Source organism: Notechis scutatus, chromosome Z, assembly GCF_049901735.1.
Source record: "Notechis scutatus isolate UNSWTSFEM ecotype Mainland chromosome Z, rNotScu1.2, whole genome shotgun sequence".
Classification (NCBI taxonomy): Eukaryota; Metazoa; Chordata; class Lepidosauria; order Squamata; family Elapidae; genus Notechis; species Notechis scutatus.
Window position 1 is genome coordinate 58,932,170 of NC_142025.1, and position 20,238 is coordinate 58,952,407.

Here is a 20,238-nt window from a genome sequence, read left to right on the forward strand (position 1 = left end):
AGACATAATCACAGTATGTTAAAAAGAGTCTTAATGTATTAAATATCTATTATAGACATAAAGTTTCCTATAAATCATACTTGACATTTCCAGGGGTGGGATTCAAATTTCTTAACAACAGGTTCTGTGGGTGTGGCCTAATTTGTGGATGTGGCTTGGTGGCCATATGACTGGGTGGGAGTGGCTTGCTGATTGGGCATGGCTATGTGGTCATGTGACGGGGTGGGCGTGGCCACGTGGTCATGTGACTGGGGTGGGTGTGGCTACATGGTCATGTGACTGGGGTGGGTGTGGCTATGTGGTCATGTGACTGGGGTGGGCAACCAAATTTAAGTGGTCCTCACTTAATGACCAGGTGCTCGCTTAATGGCCAATTGCTTAGCAAATGTTTTTTGCCAGTTTCCAAAACCTGGGGAGGTCCAGGCAAGGCCCGAGCAGGTGACCATGTGGCTGGCAACCCAAATTTAAGTGGTCCTCACTCAATGACTAAGTGCTCGCTTAGTGGCCAATTGCTTAGCAAGTGCTTTTTGCCAGTTTCCAAGGCCTGGGGAACACTGGAGAGGGCAAGGTGAGGCGCGGGCAGCTACGGGGAGGGCTACAGAGGGCTATGCGAGGCCAACTCAACATCACTTCTTTGCCCTAATGACTAAGATATACCAAAACAAAAGGAAGTTTATTATGTCATGTCTTTAATGCTTAAATAATAAAAAGGTACACAAAACTATATTGTTACAACATTTTAAAATATTAATCAAAAACTATTACATAACAAAACTTTACAAAAAACAATAAAACTTATTTAAAGTACTCCCAAATTGCTTTTCTATTATCATCCCAAGTTACAGTATTCGTGTGTTTAACACGAGCATCATCAGCTATGTGATGATGTGCCCGTAACCACTTCTTTACTATAGGAACAGGGTCCCATTCTTGCACTGGTAAGCCAATTAGACTGATGGTCAGGAGGTTTGTAATATTAGAAACTGTAAGGCGACTTCTGCTTCTGAACATATTATGGTTCATTTGTGAGAAGCCCCTTTCCGCCTCTGCTGAACTGACTGCAATAGCTTTAATAATATCTCTAGCCTTTTTAATGCTGCAAGGAATTGTATAATTTTTAGAATCTTTTCGTACATTTTCTATGAAATCACGATAATCATTAATATTGATTTCATAATTGAAAATTTGACCAAATGCAACCAATTGTCCTTCAGCTGCTCTCCATGGAACCACCACTTCTTCAATGTTCCAATAATCTGGCTCCAAATAATTTAGAAATTTTAATTGATCAATGTCTTTAAATTGGCAGCCTGTTTTTAAATGTTCGCAATCCATCAATCTTTTCTTCAAATTAGTTACAATGCTTTGTATAAGTTTTTCATGAGGAAGTCCCACAAATCATTGATTTTGTATAAAATTTATATTTTTAAAGGTTTCTGAAGTAATTAATTCATCAACCTTATTTTCATATGAACCCTTTTCCTCTATAAGCATTTCAAATGATCTAATTGATCTTAGCACAAGTTTTTGAGCTTTTATAATGTCTATGTTTCTCGTTTGCAGTGCATTAGAAAGAAGAGAAATTTCATTTAGGTATCAATCTTCCAGGCCAAATCAGTGAAAAAATGTGCATTTTTAAGACGGGCAGTCATACCTGAGTGTTTTTTATTTGAACAAAAAACCCGATGTAGCACTGGATAAGCACGTCACACAGCTAGGGTTGATCTTAAACTACAGGCAGCCCAAAAACTCTACCAAACTCTACCAATCTACTTGTCCAAAAACTCTACCAATCTTTATAATTTCAATTCAAGTTGAATTGATGGAAAATAGAATTTATTTTATCAATAAATATTTGAATTTGATTTACTTGCTTTATTTCCCTAATAGAATCATCTAAAACAAGTTGCAGATGATGGTTTAAACAGTGCCATATTATAATATTTGGAAACTCTTTGGCTATCCTAGTGCTTACCCCAGATTTTCTCCCAAGCATAACACTGGCTCCATCAGAGCAAAATCCAATTAAATGTTTCTCCAGATAGTTTCTATTAAACCCAACTTCATTCAAACTTTCTATAACTGAACAATATATCATCTCTGCATCTTGTTTATCTAATTCTACTAGTTCAAGGAAAATTGTTGGTGAGAAAGCTGGACCCTCAACTTTTAAGTATAGTATAGGAATTGGTTTGGAAGATATTGTTGAGGCTTCGTCAATTATCAACAGATTTTGCAAGTTTTCTCAATAATTTTGGTAAATAAATGTTTCCTGATATCTTTTGCAATGAAATCTACTATTGCAACTGCAGTTCTATGTGAATACAACCCTGTTCCCAAATCTAAACTATTTCTTTTTTGTAATTCAATCAGATCTTCTTTATATGAAAATGGTCTGCACGTTTGTGCCAGACTATACACTGTAATAAACACTCTGCATGTATTATCCAGATATTTCTCACTCATCTTCTCCAGTCCTTTGCTTATGACATCCTGCTCACATTGCTTCAACTTCTCTGTACAGATGGTGTGAGCCTTAGATGAGAAATGTTCCTTCAATTTCTTTCTGAGGGAAGCTTGTTGGATTTACTCCTTCCTGATGGTTCAATTTGGTAATTCTTCCACTCCTTAGCTCCATGGACACTTTTTTTTTGGTCGAAATCTTCTGCAATAATTGCAACCTTTTTCTGGGAAACAGTCCATCATATTTTTCCCTAAAATTATTGTACTGCTGCAGTATCCAGCAGTCAGTAAGGTTCCCTTCAATGTCTGATTCAGCTCTTCTGACCTGATGATGTGCTGGCTCCTTCCTCTGGTTATGGTGTGGATGATGTGCTGGCTCCGCTTTATCGATGATGTACTGGCTCTTTCCTCTGGTCCTGGTGTGGATGATGTACTGGCTCTTTCCTCTGGTTCTGGTGTGGATGATGTGCTGGCTCTTTCCTCTGGTTCTGGTGTGGATGATGTGCTGGCTCTTTCCTCTGGTCCTGGTGTGGATGATGTGCTGGCTCTTTCCTCTGGTCCTGGTATGGATGATGTGCTGGCTCCGCTTTCTTTGATGGATGATGTGCTGGCTCTGCTTTCCTCAGACTCCAATGGTTGTGGCTGTGACTCTTTTGGATCTCCTTTTGTTTTCTTGCTGAAGAAAGCAGACAAATTCATTTGCCTTTTCATCTTGGCAATATGCTGCAAAAAAAAATCAGCAGTAGGTTGGACTCGATTGTTATTGTAAGTTGAGTGGTGAAGGCAGTGGCAAGCGAAGAAAGCAGGCGAGTAATATTCAGTTAGTTTTAAAAGTCCCTGACACTATAGCTAGTTAGTGTTTAAAAGATGTTATGGAAGAAGAACAAGTTTCACCAGACAAGAATGAAACGGAACTGAAAGTGGATTTGAAAATGACAGTCTATAAAAAAGATGTTGCACTGTGTACATAAAAGAATGGCTGATATTTTCATAATTACAATTCATTAATTGAAAAATAAACTATTAAAATGGAAATACAATTAACAAACCAAGGAGTTTGTTATTTTGTGCCAGTAGTGGCACAAAAATCTTTCCTAGTCAAGACTACTTACCTGGACCAACAGTCCCTAATGGAATGCTCTCTCTATAGCAGAGAGAGAGAAGCCAGGGGAAGCCATGTTTGGTCGCCTAATCTTTTTAGAATGCAGCTTAAAAATATACTGAAGCTTTTTACAGCCTTATGCAGATATGTACAGTACAAAAAAAAGATGATAGTACAAAATCATCTAAGAAGTTAGATTACACATTGATAGGTACATTCACAGAGCAATACTGAATTCTTTTTCTGAAATGTATTCCTCAGTTTAAAAAACTGGAATATATGAATTCAGTATTGGGCACTACTAGTATAGCTATTCAAGAGGATAAAGTGTCATGGTTAAAAAAAATGGTAAAGCAACATATAGATTTAAATTTTAAAACCAGAAATATTTTGTTGCTACCCACCTAAAGGGAGTACAATACATATTTAATGTTACACGTGTTAACGGCGGCTAGAATTGTTTGCACAATAGTGGAAAAACAAAGAGATCCCCATAGATGAAAATGAAATTAAAAAAATTACAATGTGCAGAAATGGATAGAGATAAGAGGTAGAAATTAGGCAGAGAATGATCATTGCTACGTATGAATTAAATACAGAAGGTTGATAATTATAAACATGTTGATATAATTAACAAAATTAGAAATAAGTCAATACAAAGAAATTTAAATAATTTTTCTGTTACACTGCTGAACTTATTGATATTTGTTTCTGTTTTGCTTTTTCATTTATGAAATATTTTATAATACTTTATAATATAAGTATAATAGAATTACAGAGGTAAGGTAAAGTAAGGATATACTGTTGTAGAATAGATTGGTTATGATGAAATGAACGTTATAAAGTAGATTAAGTAAAAATGGTGATTTGCTCACATCAAATGATGTAATATTAGTAGTCTAGTAAGTAATTAATAATAGTAATAACATAAATATTTATAGTGGATTTATGACATAAGGATTAATGCAAATTGAAGAGAAAGACTGCAGAGATTGTGCACAAGTGATTTGTACCAACCGACACACTATGTAACTGAAGATGCTTTATGTTTGTTTGCTTTGTTTATGTTTTAAAAAAATAAAGCACTTTTATTAAAAAAAATCCATTTATGTATGCATGCAACTTTCTGTTACGTTGATGTTGCTATATATTGATTTAAGCAGAAACATACAATGTATAACATCAATGTAACAAGAAGTTGCCTGTCTCCCTTTTGGTAAGTTGTTTTTCTTTATTTATGTATTTTTATATTTTTTTACTATCTTAAAGAAACATCAAGATGAATAGTAAAATAATTTTTATTTATGTATTTGTTTATTTCTTTAGTATCTGTTTTGTTTTTATGATTAATAAAAACAAAAACAGATAGTAAAAAAATAAATAAATACATAAATATAAAAAGGCAAATTACCAAAAAGGAGACAGGCAAGTTGGCTAGCCAACTATGTACTCCTCAGTCTTCTAGCTTGCTCCGGTGAGGCTGGCCGGCCCAGGAGTCGGCTCTCGACAGGGCTGGCAGCGGCAGCAGCAGGAGGAGGTAGGGGACCGGCCCAGCAGGACTTGCTGCTTTACCTCCTCACTACCAATCGGTGGTGGGAAGGCAAGGCAGCAACCCTTGGGCTGCGGCAGGCAAGGGAAGATGGTGGGCCGGCGCCAGCGGCCTAGCCAAGATGACGGCCGCCATGTGGGTGAGGCAGCGGCGCCGGGCCTGGGAGTCGGCTGATGGCAGCGGCAAGAGGAGGTAGAGGACCGGGTCAGCAGGAGCTGCTGCTTTGCCTCCTCCAATCGGTGGTGGGAAGGTAAGGCAGCAACCCTTGGTCACGGCAGGTGAGGCAGCGGCACCATGCCTGGGAGTCAGCTGGCGGCAGCAGCAGTAAGAGGAGGTAGGGGACTGGGCCAGCAGGAGCTGCTGCTTTGCCTCCTCACTACCAATTGGTCATGGGAAGTCAAGGCAGCAACACTTGGGCCATGGCGGGCAAGGCAGCAGCGCCGGGCCTGGGAGTCAGCTGGCAGTGGCGGCGGCAAGAGGAGGTAGGGGACCGGACCAGCAGGAGCTGCTGCTTTGCCTCCTGACTACCAATTGGTGGTAGGAAGGCAAGGCAGCAACCCTTGGGCCATGGCAGGTGAGGGAAGGTGGGAGCGGGCGAGGCAGGAAGCGTCAGCAAGGGTGGTGGGCGTCCCGGGAGTCAGCAATCGACCAGGACTGGCGGTGGTAGGTAGGCGACCGGATTGGAGGTCGTACTTACCGATCCGCATCTTCGGAGGCTGGTGGGATAGGCAGTCAGGGTGGGCAAGGACGGCTAGTGGCGGTGGTGGCGGCGGCGGAGGCTTGCGTCTTCCTTAAGGTAAGGCAGGCAGGTCGGACTCAGGAGGCAAGGCGGGCCTGGAAGGCAGGCCAGCTGGGTGAGGACGGTTAGCAGCGGTGGCAACTGGGGCTGTGGCTTGCCCTCACTTAGCAGGGTGGCAGAACGCAGGCAGCGATGGCTGGTTGGCTCAGCAGCTGGCTGGCTCGGCTGCTGCTGCTGCTGCTGGTGTGAGCGAAGGTGCTGAGTGGGAAAATTTTTGTAGTTAGCACACATGAGCTATAAGTAGGGGCAGGGCGAGGTGGGCAGGGGAGAATGAGGAAGGGATTTTTGTGCATGCACAGTAAAAAAAACCCAGTTTTTTTAAAAAAACAGTTTTTTTTATTTCGGAGTGGCAGATAGGGGCGGGGGCCAGGGCAGCGAAGGGAGGGGCAGGCAAGGGAGAATGAGGAAGGGATTTTCACACATGCGCAGTAATAAAAATCAGGGGTTTGGCCCGTAGGAGTGGCAGAGAGGGGCGGGGCCAAGCAGGGGTTGATTTTACCAGTTCTTAGAACTAACAGTGATGTTAACAACTGGTTCTATAGAACCAGTGCGAACCGATAGAAACCCACCCCTGCTTTAAATCCCAAGATTTAGTTTTAAGGCTTAAGTGCCATTGAATAAAGTCCAAACCAGTATTCTGCAAGTTTTATGCATTAGGAAATTTAGGAATTCCTGAACCACATTCATTTGGTTTATCTCCTTATCTGTTATTAATGGTCATACTGGTACAGGATATCTTCCTTTTCTAATTATGGCATTCTTCTATTATTGAGCAAATGAATTTTGAAAAATATCCCTGTTATGGGTTTATATTGATCCATTAAATTATTAAATATATAAACAAGCATATGACTCTTTGGTGTAGTGCAACTGTATTTGTTAGGTGTGTGTGCAAGTCATGTATCAAGTTAGATCCTCAACAGCTTATAAAATAAAACATTTATCTCTAAAAAGCCACAAGTCTCTTTGAGCCTTCTTTCATAACTGAGTTAACGTGCTATTCTTGAATTGGCACAAAACTATTCTGGCATGAAATTTGTTGTCTCCAATGCCATGGTTTACTGATGCTACTTGATAGAACATCCTACGAGGTAAAAGAAGAAAGGCTATAGAAGAAAGAAAAGAGAAAAAAGAAGAAAAGAAAAAAATAAATAAAACTTTAAAATCCAGACAATTAGGAAGGCATAAATCAGGAAATTAAAAAGATTGTAGATCAACAATGTATAGCTTTTAAGGACTATAAATATAGGGGATTTGGAGGTATAATTCTGGGACTGACTAAATTTCATTAATTGCTTCTTTGGAGTTTTTAGATATTGGGACACTGGAATCTTATTTGTATATTGAGTAATTTTTAATATATTAAACTATTACAAAATGACTCAACAGAAGACAATAAAGGTGTATGAAGAAATGTTAGTGATGCTTAGAAGCCTTTATGAAAATCATAAAGAATCATAAGGATATGATGGGATTGTTCAAAGATAAAGATATGAGTGTAGAAGATCCTCAACAAATGGTGGAAAAAGATGAATATAATATTCAGAAGACTGATGAGAAACTAGAAGGAGTGGAGGAGAAGATAAATCAAAACAAGATACAAAAAGACAAAAACACTGAAGAAATAGTAAAAATAAATACTAAGAATCAAATAGACAAGCCCTTAAGAGTTTACAATAGAACAGAGATAAAAAAGGAAGATCTCTCCAAAATAATGAAAGGATTATGGATGGGGGTGCAAATGATGCAGGAGACAAGGAGTAAGGCAGAGGGAACATTCAGCTGGTGTAAAAATATTAGAAAGAAAGATTCCAAGAGAAGAGTTATCAAAAAGTCAATAAATGATTAAATTCTAAAAAGACTAAGAGATGATGGATAGAGATAAAATATCTTGCAATATGGTGACTGTATTAAACATTAATAGAAAAAAAATGGAAAGTATAGATTGGGAAAATAGTAGTACATATATTTATATATAATAGAATTTACTATAACTATAAATATATTAAGGCCAGGAGATAGAAGACTATGGTTAGGTACATTTAAATGTACTATTATTATTAACAGGGTGTAAAAAATATATTGAAACTTACAGCTTTTAAGGACTTCAGGGGATTTAGAGATATAATCCCAGGATTGATTAAATCCTATTAAGAATTGGTCTTATTGGTATTTTGAGAAAATTGAGATATTGGAATTATGGTGGGATATTGAGTAATACTTAAAATATTAAAATATTAGTGATTCAGCAGCAGACAACAAATACACTGTATGAAGAAATGTTATTGATGTTTAAATATATTTATGGAGAAAGTGATAAAGGATTATAGAGAATGATATTGTTTATAGACATAGATGTGAATATAGAAGAACCCTAACAAATGGTTAAAAAAAAAGCACAAATTGGGAAAAAAGTATTATATACTTTTATAAATTTATAAAAGATTTATATTTATAAAAGAATATGTTTGGAATGATAGTCACCTAACAGTTGGGTTGGAAATATATAAACCAGGATAGTAATTTAATACTGTAACTTTAAGAGAATACTGTAATTGTGATTGGCTGAGGTTCCTCCAACGGCCATAAGATGGAGCCAGAAACCTGGTTTCTTTCTCCTTGAATTTCCTGTTTTGCTGTATTGCCTGATCATCGTTCTGCTTGGATTGTTGTGAGTCTTGCAACTGTTAGCAAACTCCATTTACTGAACTTTGTTTATGATACTTGACTTCGTTTTTGGATTATTTATTTATTTTATTTATTTTATTTTATTTATTTTATTTGCCAATTGTTTACAAGATAATAAGTATAAGTGTATACATAGTTGTAAATACATGAAATGGGTACATATAAAGAAAAATAAAAGAAGAATAAGAGAAACAATAGGACAGGGACAGTAGGCACGTTGGTGCGCTTATGCATGCCCCCTACAAACCTCTTAGGAAAGGGGTGAGGTCAATAGTAGACAGTCTAAGGCTAAAGTTTTTGGTGTTTGGGGAAGAAACTACAGAGTCGGGTAGAGTATTCCAGACATTGACCACTCTATTGCTGAAGTCGTATTTCCTGCAATCAAGTTTGGTGCGGTTAACTTTGAGTTTGTATCTATTGTTTGCTCTTGTGTTGTTATGGTTGAAGCTGAAGTATTCATTGACAGGTAGGACATTGCAACGTATGATTTTATATACCATGCTTAAATCAGACCGAAGACGGCGTAATTCAAGGTTTTCTAATTCTAGAATTTCAAGTCTGGTGGCATAAGGTATTCTACAACGAGTAGAGGAGTGGAGAACTCTTCTTGTGAAATATTTCTGGACTTTCTCAATTGTGCTAATATCAGATACATAATGTGGGTTCCAGACTGATGAACTGTATTCGAGTATTGGTCTAGCAAATGTTTTGTATGCTCTAGTTAGTAGTGTGATATTACCAGAGAAAAAGCTACGTAGGATTAGGTTATCAACTCTTAATGCCTTTTTGGCTATGTAGTTGCAGTGGGCTCTAGCACTTAGATCATTAGAGGTGAGTATTCCAAGGTCCTTTACAGAGCTTGGGTCATCAACAAGATCTTGACTATTCAGCTTGTATTTTATTTTCTGATTTTTTTTGCCAATATGTAGGACAGAGCATTTATTTGTTGAGATTTGAAGTTGCCATTTGTTTAACCTGTTTATAAAACGAAGGGGGCAAATGTTACAAGCCATGGCTCGCACTATGTTATCTGATTCAGATTTGCCTGAAACACTGTGGGGTGAAGCCATAATGTATAGCAACCATGTGTTAAACAGTGTGATTAACACAACAACTGGTGAATTGCCATTCACTCGTTGGCATGGCAGAAAACCAAATTTAAGTTATCTACACACATTTGGAGCTCCAACATGGGTGCATATTCCCTCACAAGTAAGACTGAAAGGGCAACATAGAGCTAGGAAATTATTTTTCATTGGTTACGAGGCCAACCATATGTCGTTTAGATTTTGGGATCCGACTTCCGGTTTGTAAGGCTTTGGTGGCAGCAGGAATCCGCAATCGTGCACAGTTTCTGCTGCGCTCGCCACTGGAGTGCCCCCGATCCAGCCAGATTTGGGGGCTATAGTTACCCCATAGAGGTAACTGAAGACACAGGAGATCCGGCAGGGGTCCGGGGGAATCACAACCCCCCTACTCAGCTGGCTAAACTCCCTTTTCCGAAAGCGGTGGAGCGGCGGTCAGCAATGGCTGCCACAAAGAAGCTTTCATCCGGATAAGAATGCGCAGGAGGAAGCTGAGAAGTGAAAGTTTTTGGCTGACCGGGATAACAAGTAACATTTAAATACCCTGGAATTTAAATTTCATTAAAGATACATCGCTCCCAAAGAAGATTTGGAAAAAGCGGCGAATGAAAGTAAAAAGGGAAAGTTTGTTTTTTCTCATTTTCCTTCCTTACGGTGATAGCAGATGAATGAGAAATTGGAAAAATCCATTTTGGCATCAGCAGGTAATTAAATTAAAGCCAAGGGGACAATAAAGATTTCTGAACATTGGAAAAAAAAACTTTTTTTGCTATAAGTGGGAAGGGAGAGGAAAAGAATTAATATTAAGATTTTGCTGGAGGAGGCTGCTTGGAATTTATAAGACTAGAGCTAAATTGTAACAAGACTTCTAAAAGATATATTTTAATTGGAACTTTGCAACTGAACTGTAACCCCAGGAAGAGAAAGTATAAAAAGAAGAAAGTAATAAATGAAACAGTCTGTGTGTATTTGGATTGCTTGGTGACTTTGGGACTTTTGGAAATTATTATTTGAAAGACTAAAAACATTTGGGTTGTTTAAAAATTTTTTTCACAATGGCATTACTTGTTGATGAACTGAAAATGGAATTTAAAAAGCTAAAAGAAGAGGAACAAGAAGGGAAGGGCTCTTCTGGATCTGTTTTCCATTTCTTATAAATGGCGATTTCTACCTATCAGAAACTACAAGAACAAGAAGATTGGGATGAAGAAGAAGCCATCTTTAATGAACAAGCAACTCTAATTGGGGAAGAAAAGGGAAAGAGGGGAAAGAGAATAGAGAATTTAAGACTTAAAAAAACAACCAAAAAAGGGAAAAGTAAGGTGAAAAATCGATACAATGTCAGAAAGCAACAGAAAAGAGGAATACAAAAGAGGGTGGAGATTAAGAGGGTGGAGATCAAGAGACAAGGGGGTAAAAAGGCTAGATTGGAGAAGAAAGGAAGGGAAAAGGGAAGAGAAGTTTCAAAGGTTTGAAACAAGATGTAAAGAAACAGGATTTATTCAGAGATAATGGGTAAAAATATAATTAAAAAAGAGATCTGCGAAAGTACATAAGATTGTATTGTTGTATTTGTATTTGAAATAATGTTAGAAAACTGGAACATTATATGATTATAAAATGGGATAAAATATTAAAAGGAATGTGTAAAATGCTTAAGACTTAACGATAGAGTTTAATTTGCTATGGATTATTGTTTTAATTATATTATAAATTTATTATTCTTTCTTATTTTAAAATAGAGTACATAGCTTTAGAATGTACTAAGCAGAATCAGAATGAAAATTATATATTATTTTAAGTGTTAAATTTAGGGGAAAGATATAAAGGCGTCATACTTCAATCAGTGATTACAGGAGAAATTTTGTGTTAATGAGAAAAGATAATAGATAATTGAAGCAGAACAGACAAAATATATAAGCATAATGATTTAAATTGAGATGAAATAAATAAAACAGAATTAAGAGAGTGAAAAGAGGGGAGAAGCTATATAGAAAATGTAGAATGGTAAATAAGATATGAAATGGTATATAAAGTGAGCATGAATTCGAATTTATGTCTGTACAAAAAGATGTAACCCGGGACTAAGCCGCTTTCCAAAAAGAAGTTTTATGTTTTCATGTTTTGTGTTTTGTTTGTGTATGTTTGTTTATTGAAAATTAATAAAAAAATTATTAAAAAAAAGATTTTGGGATCCAGGCACAGCTAATGTTTACTGTAGCGCTAGTGCTAATTTTTTTGAACACGTTGGGTGGCATAAACTAGAACAGGAATCTAACAATGATATTATTATCGACACCCAAATAGTCCCTAATGATGAGATAGTTAAACCATCAATAGCCATTAAAGAGGAAGAACAGGCACAGGAGGAGGTAGAAGAACAGGAACAGGTGGAACAGGAGAGTCCACCAGTAAGCCCTAAGTTACTTAGATGTTCAACCTGTGTAACACGACCACCAGATAGATATCAGGCTAGTATTGTATGCCAAATAAATACAGTTCCTAGTAACTATAATGAACTGAAACTGTATCCTGCTAAGAATCAGGCTGCTTGGCAGGAAGCAATGGATAAGGAACTGAAATCTTTACAAAGTTTGGAGGTATATGAAAATGTCAGATTACCACCAAGTAAGCATGCCATAGGGTGTAAGTGGATTTATAAAATTAAGACAGGTGTGGATGGGACTGTTACCCATAAAGCCAGGTTAGTAGCACAAGGGTTTGATCAGTCAGCCAACAACTACAATGAGGTGTTTGCACCTAGTCTGAAGGCTACCACTTTACGAGCAACATTAGTGTGGGCAGCTAGGAACAAATACATAATAAACCATTTAGCTGTGGAGATAGCATATCTTCATGCACCATTGCAACATACTATATATTTAAAGAAGCCTTTGGGTATAAAAACTGATAACAAAACTGATTGCTGGAGATTAAAAAGGGGTCTTTATGGCTTGAAGCAATCAGGATATGAGTGAAACCAGTGTATAGTTAAGGAATTAACAAAGGTAGGTTTTATAGCTGGCATGGCTGGTCCATGTTTATTCATAAAGGAAAGTGGCAGTGTAATTTCATTCGTGCTATTGTTCACTGATGACATAGCATTAATCACAAAGACCGAGCAAGAAGCTCATGAGATTATTTCACTGTTAGAGAAGAAATTTAAAATAAAAAATTTAGGAGACATTAAACAGTATCTTGGTTTAAAAATAGATAAAACTAGGGGAGGATACTAAATCTCACAGGCAGATAAAATTAACCAGTTACTGAAGAATTTTAAAATGGAACTTTGTAAACCAGCTAAAACACCAATGAGCCAAGAGTTTAGCCATAGTGATGTTCAAAGCCCTATTTTTGATAAGAACATTTATCAGTCCTTGATTGGTAGTTTAGCTTATCTGAGTAATTGGTCAAGGCCAGATATAGCATACAGTATTAATCAATTAGCGAGATTTAACACTGAGCCGACTGAAAGGCACTGGCAAGCTGCTAAACGTGTGTTACGATATCTGAAACAAACAATGCATTATGCATTGTATTTGGAGCCTAAAGATGAACTGAGTTTAACTGCATATGTTGATGCAAGTTTTGCTACAGACGTACCTACACATAAATCAACATCAGGTACTGTAGTGTTATTAGGAAAGGTGTTAATTGGATGGCGGTCTATTCGACAAACACATCTAATCAACAAACATCTAAACATCTTATCAACAATGGAGGCTGAATTCTCATGTTTGTCTCTATTATGTACGGATTTAGTTTGTTATAAACAACTATTGATAGATATGGGAATTAATGTAAAGTAACCTATTGTTGTGTATGAAGACAATCAATCAGCAATTCAGATGGCTTCCAATCTTGCTGTAAAGACAAGATCAAAACACACTGATCTAGGATATCTAAATGTGAGACAATGTGTGCAAAGTAAAATGATTAAACTGGAGTACTGCTTGTCAGAGAATAAGATTGCAGATCATTTTATGAAAGCCCAAGGCACTGTAAAACATAAGGCTTGCTGTGATGAATATGGACTTAAACTGTAAGGTTTTATATATTGTCCTACCCAAAGGGGAGAATGTTCAGAATGATGGTCACCTAACAGTTGGGTTGGAAATATATAAACTAGGATAGTAATTTAATACTGTATATTTAAGAGAATGCTGTAATTGTGATTGGCTGAGGTTCCTCCAATGGCCATAAGATGAAGCCAGAAACCTGGTTTCTTTCTCCTTGAATTTCCTGTTTTGCCGTATTGCCTGATCGTCATTCTGCTTGGATTGTTGTGAGTCTTGCAACTGTTAGCAAACTCCATTTATTGAACTTTGTTTATACTTGACTTCATTTTTGGATTATTCCTGGACTGAAAGTAACTGCTTTAACCGTATATGATTTGGACTGTTTGTTGGACTTTGTTTACCCATTTACTGGAAGTAAAACCTACATTTTACTATTCAGTGTATCTGTATGCTTGTCGTGTGTTATTCAACACCACTTTCACTACGTTTCCCTGAGTGCACTCATTCTCCTCAATAGAATCTATTACAATTGTAATGTGCATATTAAGGTTGGAAGTTGGAAGGTAGAAGACAAAGATTATGTATATTTAATTGTATTATTATTGTTCGCGTTATGTAAAAAAAGTTTATTGATCCAGTCAATATATTGTACACAAAATATGTAAGGTTGTTAAAGGAAAACTACAAATAAAACACACACACACACACACACACAATTCAGTATTTGCAGTCTATTCATGAGAAGCGAGTGTCTAAATACAAGAGGACAATCTCACAATCTCTTTCTAGAGATACTTAGCTGATCAGAATACACTGACTGATCACCAAACTCCACCACAATATCATCCCTGCTCTTATCTATTATCTAATCCCTAAAATCATAAATTTACTTTTTTGACTGTTTAGACTCTAGGAGTTTTGAAGACAGAATCCAATATCATTAATTATTTCACCAAAGTCAGTTGATAATCTGTAACAGAGGTTCATTCCAAAAGGGGGAGGCTAGGATGGCTCAAAGTGGCATAAATAATAGCACAAATATGACTACTATTTCTTCTTCATTGCACAAAGGGTGCAAGTAGAATTTGTTCCAAAGGGAAGCAGAAAACTAAGTCTTGTCTACAGGAAGTTCTTATTCACTATGGGTGACCTCAAACTAATAGTGAATCAATGTTGAAATTAACTTCCATCTTAATATTAGACTATGTATATATAAAAATGAATCTTATATTATGAAATATTGCAAGGCCTCTTGGACTTTAGACTTCCAGAGAAGGCAACTGATCTTAAAAGGAACAGTGTACCTATAAAATTTATCACAGATTAGAATTAGGTCCATGTGAATAAAATTTAATGTGATGCACGATATTTTAAAAACAATTTAGTATACAAATAAGATAATAAAATAAAAACAAAATGAATTAGTCTGATATAGCAGGAATGCCTATATAAATAGTATTAAATCAGAGTAACAGCAGTTCAAATTGCTAATCCAATTTCCACCAAAATGTGAATAAACAAGCAGCAGTTGCTGAAAACGACTATTTAAAATCTCTTAAACCTGCAGAAGCCCTAGTTTTTAATAGTTGAGTATACCTGCTGAACTGTGAGTTGTTTTACAAAGCTAATGTCCTTTAGAAATGATTAACAACATTTGGTGCATGTTATCACTCAGGCGAATGCATATTTTTAAAGAAAAATCCCACTGAATTTTGTGGGATTGAAAAATTAGCATTTTAAACCAGATTATCATTTATTGTAGCAGCTACATCAGTAAATGTGGCACAGAAATTTCAGTGCAACCTGACAATTGAAGACTAAACTATTGATCCTACTGATAGGAAAAAAAAAACCTGTAGAACAAATATAAGATAAATTACAATGAATATTGAGCATGGACATATTAAATCAATTTCATCCTTATTTAAAGTTACTGTAGTTACATCTGTCATTTTAAAATGTTGGATTTCAGATTTTAAAATGTCAGAGATTGAGTATTGTGAAATTCCTAATAACATTCAGCATGCTTCTCATAGTTTTATTAGAATTATCAAATAATAGCAAGGAAAAGGAAAGGAATTTGAGTTGATTTAAATATTTTTTGTATTTATCCGTTGTCTTACTCATTGCATTTTTTCAGCTTTGTTCCTGCAAGAGGCAGCCAAGAACTGTAACAGGTTTGGTGTTGTTTTTGAATGGGCCAGTGAACCTTTCTCCTTTTATCATGTTTGCTGTGGTGTCAGTGTACACTACTTATGGGTGGGGATAGAATGAGGGAATTGAAACGTAAGATTGACTTTAAAAGTTTACAGAATACATTAAACATATTAAGGAGATTATATGAAGATCATTTAGATAAATGGCTTTTCTGAAATAAAAGAAAGCCAGTTTTTATTCATAAAAGGAAGCTATTACATGAAAAGAATGTAGAATGCAATATGTTAATTCCTAACAAATGATTGTCACAAATCATTTATTCCTTATAGAAACATAGTTTCTCTCATAGGCCAAAGGTTTAACAGCAGAGCCATACACATTTCAGATTTTGGAAAGCCATGTCTCACTTTGTAAGCTCCATATGTAGCATCATTCTGCAACTTTTTAAAGCAGCCACATTTTTCTCCCAGGTAATACAAATAGTTCTTGAGTTACAATTGTATTTGAACCCTGAATTACAGTGATAAGTCATTGCAATTGTAAGTGCCCAGTCATTTTGCATGAGATAAGTGAACATATAAATTTGATAAATAAATGTGTTCAAGCAGAACCTAGACAGCCCTCTGTTGTGGACACTTCTTGCACTTAACAGATTGAACCCAATGGCCTAAATTCTGATCCCATGTAAGTTTTGTCAAACATTTCCAGAAGGGAAGTCACATTTATTTGTTAATGAATGAAAATATTTTCACCCTTAATGTAAATATTGTCTCTTGTTTGATTTTTAGTCTGGGATGATGAGCCAATATGATTTGAAAACCATAATTATCTTCTCTACCTGTTTAACCCTGAAATTCACAAATGTTTGGAAGCCCTATCAAGGAAGAAAGGATTAATGGTATTGTACAGTCCCAGGCAATTCTGATACCACACAACGTATACATTTTAAGATTTAATATAATTCATACCAACATGCAGTCTTATCTCCTTTAAACTAGAGCAGAAGTGTCAAACTCATGTCGTCATGGCGGCATCCCATGATGTATTTCCCCCTTTGCTAAACCAGGCAGGGGTGGGGCCAGCATGTGATGCATCTGGCCTGCGGTTTGACACCCCTGGACTAAAGCATACTGTAGCCAGTGGGGAAAGAGGTTGAAGAAGGTTATACAATATATTCTTACATGGACCCTCTTCCTGTTTAGTTTTTGGAGTATTGAAGAAATATGTTTGGTAAAATCAAGAAATGGGTGAAAAAACAAATGCCACTTTAAGAAATAAATTAAAAAACAAAAGTGAATGACCAGTGAGAGGCAAAAGCAAGTCATTGTATTTGGTCAAACACAATGAAGATAGAATCATGAATACCCAGGAGGGATAAAGAGGAATGAGAAATTTGTGATGGAGAGTTGAGAAGGTTCTCAAAGAATAGTAAGATGTTTCAAGAACAAGAGGAAATATACAAAGCAATGTTTGAATATGGCTGAAGGAAAAATAGATAACAAGGTATGGAAAGACATAGTGAGTTATTTTCGGGTAAACTAGATTAGTTCTATTTATTTTATTTTTTTACTTTTTACTTCTGTCTTTTAGATTTCTCACTATATATGTGTAGAGCCAGTTTTGTCTAGTAGTTAGGGCATCAGGCTGGAGACCATGAAGCCTTAATTACTGCATCAGTTTTAGTCCTGCCCTAGGTATGAAGCCAGCTGGGTGACCCTGGTCTAATCACATTATTATAGCCTTAGGTAGGAGGCAATAGCAAAACACTTGCCAAGAAAATTTCAAGGACTTGTTCTGGCAACCTCTGAGAACTGAATATGATTGAATGACAAAAAACATCGTGTATGTGCAGTTCATATATTTATATTTGATTTTCTTGGGAACTGCTAGAATAGATGTGGAAGTTTGCATTTATTTTAGATAAATATTGGGACTTTCCTGCCTAACTACACAATTTTCCACCCTGGATAAGCAATACTATCATTAGGAAGATAAACACACCCTCCAAATAAATGTTGTTGAAGTACATATTTGGTACATCAAATTTACTTGTTTTTATATAGGGAATCTTGACCTCAGAGGGCATTCTGAAAAGTGAAGGCTTTTTTAAAGGCTGCAGTGTAGAGCAAAAAAAGGTGATCTGCATCTCTCACAGAGCTTTGACATATTTCCCACAGCCCATCAAAATATCACATATTTCATGACACTGAAGGTGAAATTATTAAATAACCTAACTGTATCTAAATCAAACCATTAAAATACATTAACCTGACTGTAACTGCTAACACAGAATAAAACTCAGCTTTTAAAAACTTGTGGCTGTATCTTAGGATGTAGTAAATTAGAAAATTCTCAAAAATTTAAAGACATAGAAACCTTACTACGATTGATGCTGAACAGATGTCTGTACAAGGATTTATAGCAGAGATGGTATTCAGTTGGTTCAGACCGGTTCAGGTGAACTGGTAGCGGAAATTTTGAGTAATTTGGAGAACCAGCTAATACCACCTCTGGCTGGCCCCGCCCACCTGCCCCTGCCCTTTCCTGTCCTAAATTCCCTTATTTTTTAGCTCAGCTGATTCACACCCGAGAAAAGATTGCCGCGCCTCAGCTGAGCTAAAAAAACAGCTCACCTCACTAGCACTGACACCAAGGGTGGTCTTTTGAGTGTTGTACAAAGTGCGCTCTCATAAAAACCAATTGCATCATTGGCTGGCCCTGCCCAATATATCTTGTCTTTGGCACGTGGCCCAGCTAATCTCTGTGCCTCACATCTGTGCTTGTTCTGCTCACTAAATGTAAGCATGCTGCAGGCTAGCCCGCCTTGGGGCCCGGACACGTGCCATTCCCCGGCCCTGGCCTTGCCCTAGAGCCTCTGCCTGCCTTGGCTGGGTTGGGGAACGCACCATTCCCTGGCTCCAGCCTTGTCCTGGAGCCTCCGCCAGCTCACCACTTGCCTTGGCTGGGGAATGCACCATTCCCCAGCTCCAGCCTTGCCCCAGACCTCTGCCCGCATGCCACCTCCCCCTCTGGACTCACACTACTGAAGCAATTTATTCGGCCTGTGACCTGCTGCATTAGACCAAAGGGTCGTGGGGGTGGGGACACAGGGGGCCCAAAGCAGTTTGGGAATGGACCAGACAGTTCTTACCTTTAAAAAGATCCATCTGGAAAGTGCTGCAGCAGAGATCTTGCAGCCACTTCTTCTGTCCCTTGCCGCCAAGGCTTCGCTCACAGAGAGCTCCATGTGCTCTCTGGGTCAGCAGCTGCTTCTCTCCACTGCTGCTCTTGCTGGGAGATCATCTTGTGAGCAGCTGTGAGCCGCCACTTTGGGTCCTCTAAGTCCCACCCAGAAAGCACTGCAACTGAGAGAAACAGCAATATGCTGCTTCTCTGTGCCACAGTACTTTCTGGATGGGACTTAAAGGACCCAAAGCGGCGTCTCACAAGACGCTCTCCCAACAAGAGCAGAAGCAGAGAGAAGCAGCTGATGCCCTGGAAAGCAGAGATGGAGGGGAGCAGGTCCCGAAAGGCTGCTCAGGTGAGCCTCGCCATGTGGCAAAAGCCATACATGCGCGGAAGCCGCGTGTACGCGCTCACATTTTTGGCAAACCGGTGGTTATTATTATTTGAAAACCACCATTGATTTATAGGTGTTGTCAACAATATTATATTTACAGCTAGGAAGTAAATATACATTTCCTATGACTAATGACTTTTAGTTTGTTGAGCCATAAAGGATTTTGAGAGTTGAGTCCAACAGTCAGAAGTAGAGATATACAAGGAGTATACGTAACCCCATATCTATAACTCAATCTAGCAGCTTTATGTAGAATGGAGAAAGCTGACTCAGGGAACCCCATAAAGAAGTTTGCCAAGAGGCAGACTTCTCTTGTCCATATTTGAACCTTGAAGAAGAAAGTTCTTTTTTGCAAAAATTAACAATAAAACAAACCAAAATCAGATCCTATTAAGTTGGCCTCACTGACAGATGGAGAAATACCCAATAGCTATGACCCTGTGGGTGTTATTAATCATGGGACTAGAACTAAAAACTCATAAACATTTGTTGAGATATTAAAAAGATCAATAATGGATGAATTATCAAATAAACAAATGTATTTTTATATTGAAATTCATCTTCTGCACTGAATTTTTTGTAGTTTGAGTACTTTCATATTATAAAATGGAAAAAAAAATTAAATTCTTACCGTTGACTTTGCATATTGTTTTAATTGAATGTGTAGCTTTGACTTTGAATAAAAACAGCCCATTTTTCTGTTAGGAATTTTTCTGTTAAGTATACCCATTTTGCATTAATCCATAGTTAGTTGATGATAGTAAAGTGGTGGCATTACAAAGCATGTCTAATCAAA

General features: G+C 37.3%; 1 pseudogene; it reads right to left on the bottom strand.

Moving 5' to 3' along the window:
• Positions 1-1,383: 1,383 nt before the first annotated feature.
• LOC148128887 (E3 SUMO-protein ligase KIAA1586 pseudogene) lies at positions 1,384-6,144 on the bottom strand (annotated as a pseudogene).
• Between the last annotated feature and the right edge of the window lie 14,094 nt (positions 6,145-20,238).